At 36.8% G+C, this 6,189-nt stretch overlaps 1 long non-coding RNA gene across 2 annotated transcripts in view; it reads left to right on the top strand.

Moving 5' to 3' along the window:
- Positions 1-1,289: 1,289 nt before the first annotated feature.
- Positions 1,290-6,189, top strand: part of LOC122174102 (uncharacterized) — a 29,532-nt gene continuing 24,632 nt past the window's right edge. Inside the window, exon 1 of one of the 2 annotated variants that reach the window (XR_006175467.2) lies at positions 1,290-1,431. This is a non-coding gene — a long non-coding RNA (uncharacterized LOC122174102). Of the gene's footprint in view, positions 1,432-2,883; positions 3,003-6,189 lie in introns of those variants that run through there. The other variant, XR_006175473.2, reaches the window with a different exon arrangement.

Genomic DNA, 6,189 nt, shown 5'->3' with positions numbered 1-6,189 from the left:
GGTTGTATGAAATGTTTTATTATTTCTAGTCCAGCTGAAAGAGTTAAGGGGGGCGGGCGAAGGAGAAGGAGAGAGAGAGAGAGAGAGAGAGAGAGATGCGACCAAGCGGAAACGCTGCACACAGGCAACCTCAGTGAACCAAGAAAAAAGAGAAAGTGGCAACCAAAACAAGGGCAAATTGAACACTCCTCGGGGATTTCCAATGAAATAACACAATTCGGACATTCAAGGAACACATCTTTACTAATGATTGTGTTTGTGTTGTGTAATCCATACAGGCTACCTATCCGTCATGTATAATGCATATACACATATAGTGTGTGTGCGCGCGCCTATGGATAGAAAAATGCATTATGTTTACATTAAAATGTGAAACATAACGCTCCCCTCTTTCAGTTGATAATTTCCCACAAAATTCAGCTAGTTGAATTCATCTTCCAGCACAGACTACATCCCCAATAGCAAGTATGCAGCATTTGCGTGATTTGAAGATTAACTGTAGACTAGCAGAATTTATTTAGGACCCTGTCCAGGTCCTTGCTTGCACGGTGAAAGATACCATCTTAGGTAGGCTTAGAAAAACCATTAATGTGAAGTATACAGATCTGAAGAGTAATGGTAACTAAACCCTAAACGTAACGATTTTTTTTGTTCCCATGCGTCCTCCTAAGGTTTCATTTTATATGTATAAAAGATCTAACACAGATTTCATTGAATAAATCTGAGATCTCCAGGTGCAGACGTTTGAATAGTCAGTGCCAGAACCCCATGTTTTCCTTTCCAGCCGATTTTGCTTGGATCAGGCTCAAAAACCGAGTGAGTCTCGTGGTTTTGTTTACACTGAATGGGGAGGATAGGAACGGTGCCATGGGGCCGTCTTTCATTAATATACAGTGAGGATTTTGTCTAAATTACTGCTATGAATTTCACAGTACACGCTTTCAAAAGCCGTCTCAGGTGGCCTGATGAAACGTGATAGCGCCTCTGCAAACAGATCTACATTCTTTAAAAAATCCTAAAAATATTGTACACACGCACAACAAAAAATAAGCTTGTGTTGGAGTTTTGTGTTTTATTAAAACAACAACAACAACAAAAAACAAAAAACAACAGCCAACAACAACTTAGTTCCTCAACTCTCGCCCACCCCCTCCCTTGCAGAGTGTGATTGTTTTGTCTGGAAAAAAAATCCAAAGTATAACAAGGGGAGAACAGTTAGTGCTGATTTTCATTTGCATAAATTTTCATATATTTTGGTGAAAATAATAGACAAGTGGAGAGCTGGGCTTAGTGGAGTCAGTGCAAAGGAAAATCTTAGCCTGGATCGTTTCGCTGGAGTTGAGAACATGGTTTTTCCCCTGTCACCTTATTAAAACAAAAAAAAAATTACAATTTTTTAAAAAAGCCCTCTAAATCCTGGAAGTCTGGTCGGTAAGTGTTTTTAATTTTTTTCTCTATTTTTGTTTTATTTAAAGTCATGTGAATCTATTTTTAAAAGATTAGGAAAAGACAGGGAGCCCATGGCAACTCTCTGGAAGGAAGCAAGCTTAATGGAAAAAAAAATCACCAGCGCCCTCCCACCCCCCTAAACAAAAAAACGCCTTAGTGAAATATTACATAAAAAGCTCATTCCAAAGCTCAAGGCAGTAAAGCAATTCTTTAGTACTGGAAAGTCTTCTGGTTACTACTTCACTTTTCTGGGCACTGTTAATTATTGTAGCACTCAGGGGGGAAAAAAAGCCCTAGAAAATATTATGGATTCTAAAGTGTGAAGGATTATAAATATTTATTGTTTTCAAATGTTTCTTCAGGAGAATCTCTTCCGAGGACTGGGGAAAATCAGCTTTGAACAGCAGTAGTGTGCTGAGGGGCAAGGCAAAAAGTAGAGAAGTGGACACCTGCTGAGAGCTGGGGAGTGAAATAAACCAGTCTGGTGCTGGGGGAGGAAGATGAAGAGGAGAAGGAGGTGGAGAGCTATGGTGCACACACAGGGTTAATATTGTAACTAGGGAACAGACGGTTAAGCACAACATCTAGAGCTCTGTAGTGAAAGTCCATCAGAAAGAGTATAATCAATCAAAACTAACCAGGACATCCCTTCATTTTATTCTCAAAGGAGATTGTGGCTTGAGCATTACAAACCAGATTTCACTTTGTTTCTCATTTCTGACAGTTTTCCTTGTCCCTAGATCCACTTTCCCTGAATTCCCATCTAATTGAGAGGTATAGTCTAATGATCTGAAACTCTTTTACAGCGTTTAGGTGAGTGTGATAAATAATGTGATAAATAATGTAAGGTGAAATTAGTAGGCCAGATACTGCTACTGAAAACTTTATCCAGGCTTAAATATCCATTGCATTACTTTCATTTATTTTAATTTTAATTTTATTTTATTTGCACTCTTTTGCTCTTTTGGATACACAACAGCTCGTGATCATTGTAATTCCCTAGAATTAGTTACTTCTTTGGAAACGATCGATACTCAAATCAATAAAATGACTTGTAAAACTAGGGAGGTATAGGTTTCAATTTTGGGGGAGAAGAATCGCTCATTTTCCACTTCTTGATGACGGGCTCAGCGTCTCTTTTGACTGGGGTTAACTCTGTGTTCTCCATTGGAACAGATGCCGTATAGAGCTGCTCCCTCAAGATCATTTGTTTCCTTGATGGGGGAACATTTCTGAGCAGAACATATTGGTTGCCATAGAGAAAGAAATAAAAGGAAGAACACTAGTCACATTAAGCTATATGTTTGTGCACTGGGCTTTAGATAAAAGGACCCTCGTTCAGCCAAAGAGAACGAAGCCAAACCAGAGCTTTCTAGCTTCACTAAAACTAGCTTTATTTTGTTTTGGACTTTTACAGTTGAAACATATAAGATAATTTTATTGGTTGTCGTTAATTTTATATGATACGGTTTGCAGAACAAAATAAACTTTTGAAGTGCTCAGTGAGAGCACTGATGGTCAGCAGGGGGCGCACTGATGCGGCTCAGAACCTGGTGAGTAAAACGCTACTACATTGAACAACAATTCTGTTCCTCCAGAGTTGTCAGAGGAACAAATGCCCTCTCCAAACTATATGTGTCTATGATATTTTATATAGTTATATAAATAGTGACATCAAAATAGTGAACTCGTGGGGTGGATAAAGAGGCTAGAGAAAATTTATGTCCTAAATACAACAGACTTAAGTCCAAATAGAACTGTCACACCGCTAAGATAGAAACACAAGATTCTACATTGGGCTTTACAGTTTGTCTAATAGTTAAAAAGCCATCCTAAAAGTTGTTAATTTGGTGCATTATCTTAAAGTGAGCTAAGACCTCCAAGTAAGTGAAATCAGTTAAATAAATAAAAACATCATTTCAGGGTAACCTAATGTATCACACAGACTTTGTCCAAATAAAGCTTTTAAACCGCTGCAGATACAACAAAGAGAATCCAGGGTGTCTTTACATCATGTAATATTAAATTGCCATTTTAAACCTTCAGAAGTATCTGCAATGTTCCCAATAAAGTAGCCACTCACTCTCTTTCAATTACTTCACTACCTCGAATGTAGCTATAAAATAACATTATGTTAACAATCTAGATCATCTGAAGTCCGTGTCACTAAACACATGCAAAAACTACACAAGAAGTTCCAGTTGTAGATATTTACAGACATAAAATAATCTTAACTTCGGTGTCTGCTCAGATTTTCTGTTGTTTTGCAAACATATTGTACATAGTCTTAACATATTGCTCAAGGAGCCCATTCCTGTTAGTTATTTTTCTAGGTGGCTGCATGGGACACATAAGTAAGCAATTTACTTCTGTGATTTTATTGATAATAACATATGTTTATTCTTATGAAGGTCTATCTGTATATGTATATATCTATATGCACACCAGCCAGCTAACATTCCTTTAGCACCAGCTAAACACCTGTAAAAGGGGAAGTGCCAGGGAGCGCTGGTGGGGCAAGCGCACGTTTGATGCATAACCATAACAATCTCTGCCAGGCGGTAAAGACAGGTTGTTCTCTCCAACTAGAACTTCGTCAGTTTCAGAGTGACTGCAAGTTTTATTCTTTGTCTCTACAATATAAAGACCAATTAAATCCTGGAAATAGTATTGCCCATAAATGTGGTATCTGGTGGAAAGCTAAGTCACTGGTCAAAAACATAATAGAGAGAAGTAAACAGCAAAAGAAACAATGAAAAAATAGACATTTCTCTTTTTTGCCATGTGCAAAGTGTTCACATCCCTTCACTTTTACAACTGAGTTAAGCCTTGCCGTGTATTGAACATGACTGAAAATACATGGAGATATTTACATGACTAAAACTTCCCACCTTACCGCATTTGCCAAAGAAAGCAACGACTATTTCCCAGACTATTAGAGTACATATCTAGAGTGCAATTTTCTTCACAAGCGTCACCACATAATCTTGGATTTACCATTGTTTATCAAACAGTTTTTGGACATATGACCACGGGATTTTGAGTTTAGAGAGGCCAGTGATGGTTAATATCCCATATTTGAAAAAATATTGCATTTTAGTGCAGTTCGTGCTTTGTCTTTTTTCTACCTCAAATGCAACTTGAATTTATAGTCCAAGAAAACAATTCTAGTAGGTCAACTCCTCAGTCTTATTCCTGTATGACTCGCTGTCTGTATACATAGAAGCGAATAAAAGCAAATTGAAAACATTAACACTTAAAACGAGCAACAAGTTAATTTGATAGAGTTACTTTCCATGCTGGCCGTTAAAGATATTATTTGGATGTGACGCCACGTTTATGCCTTAAGTACCAGGACAATTAAAACAAAGCTACAAAGAGGTTTTTTTTATTATTATTATTTTGTCCGGAAAGACTCATTTGCAAAATGAAGAACAGTGCCGAGGTATTGGGAAATACAAAGTGGCTATTTACTGTATTTAGTATTCATCTACTTATATTCGAGAATGATTAGGTGTGTAATAATATAATTGTGGAGAGCAACTGCCTAATTAGCATTTACAAATTAAAATGTTAAACAAAGACATGCTACATATACAGTATGCTATATGTAAAATGTTTTCCTTTATAATACAGCAGTCAGATGAAAAGGTGGAGTTGACTGGATTCCAGATTTGTAGCATTCCTGGATAATGTGATTTGCTCTGTTTTTAAACCTTACCCATATAGTAGTTCATATAAGCGTTGATAACTGAACAAGAGATATTACACCAGCCAATCTGGAGAAAAGAGGAAAATATACACATTACTTCTAAAGGCTTACAGTAACAAGGAGATACACAATAGGCAGGATGATCTTTTATCCATATATTTAATTGTGCAGGTTCCAGTATGAACCTTATTTATTGTTTAGGGTAATAAATAATTTCTGATTCTGTAATAAATTAGTAATATAACACAGTACTACACATACAATTAAGATATATTTGAAAAATAGACGTACGTTTAGAACAGCACATTTCTGATATTATACTCTATTGTGTTTAGGGTGCACCTAACATGCATAGTAATGAAAGTTCTCAAATGAATAGAATAATCTATCTGCTGGCTTGAGTTCCATGTAGACACATTGCATATGAAACTTAATGTCACCACCTCCCTTAAAATTCTCCGGATAGATAGTTACAACCTAGCTCCTCAAACATGTAGATTTTTATTTATAAGAATAATTGTTCATGTAGCAACATAAAAAAGGATTTACAAGTTAGCGTCTTTCAAAGGCTGTGTGGCAACCTTAGCCCTGCTTTCATTAGACATATTCTGATTTGCTTGCTGGCCATCTCAATCGCGTTTCACATTTTAAAAAAATCTATATGCATTACATAGATTTTCTTTTACGCGCATAAGACTGGCAGTCTCTTAGTGGATAAGAGGGTGAATAATTGTGGTACACCAGAAAACAGTTCGTGCAGTTTGGCAGCTCTGTTTTTTATTATTAGATTTTTTGACATTTGAACTTGTCTATTGTCTGAGGAGCTCAGTGCAGATTGCAGTAGGTCAAGCTTAAGGCTGCTCTTTTTGGCATTTCACACAAACATGCACATGCTGTCTATTCTCCTTTAGTGAATGCAAGAGCTACATTTTTGCTGATGCTGTTGTTGTTGTTGTTTTCCTTGGGAGATATAATCTGGTTGATATTTTCCTGATCGCGTGGTTATTTTTTCTCATTTTGGATCCATT

The sequence above is a fragment of the Chrysemys picta genome, chromosome 1 (genome assembly GCF_011386835.1).
Source record: "Chrysemys picta bellii isolate R12L10 chromosome 1, ASM1138683v2, whole genome shotgun sequence".
In the NCBI taxonomy this organism is placed as follows: domain Eukaryota; kingdom Metazoa; phylum Chordata; order Testudines; family Emydidae; genus Chrysemys; species Chrysemys picta.
This window is presented reverse-complemented; position numbering and strand designations above follow the sequence as displayed.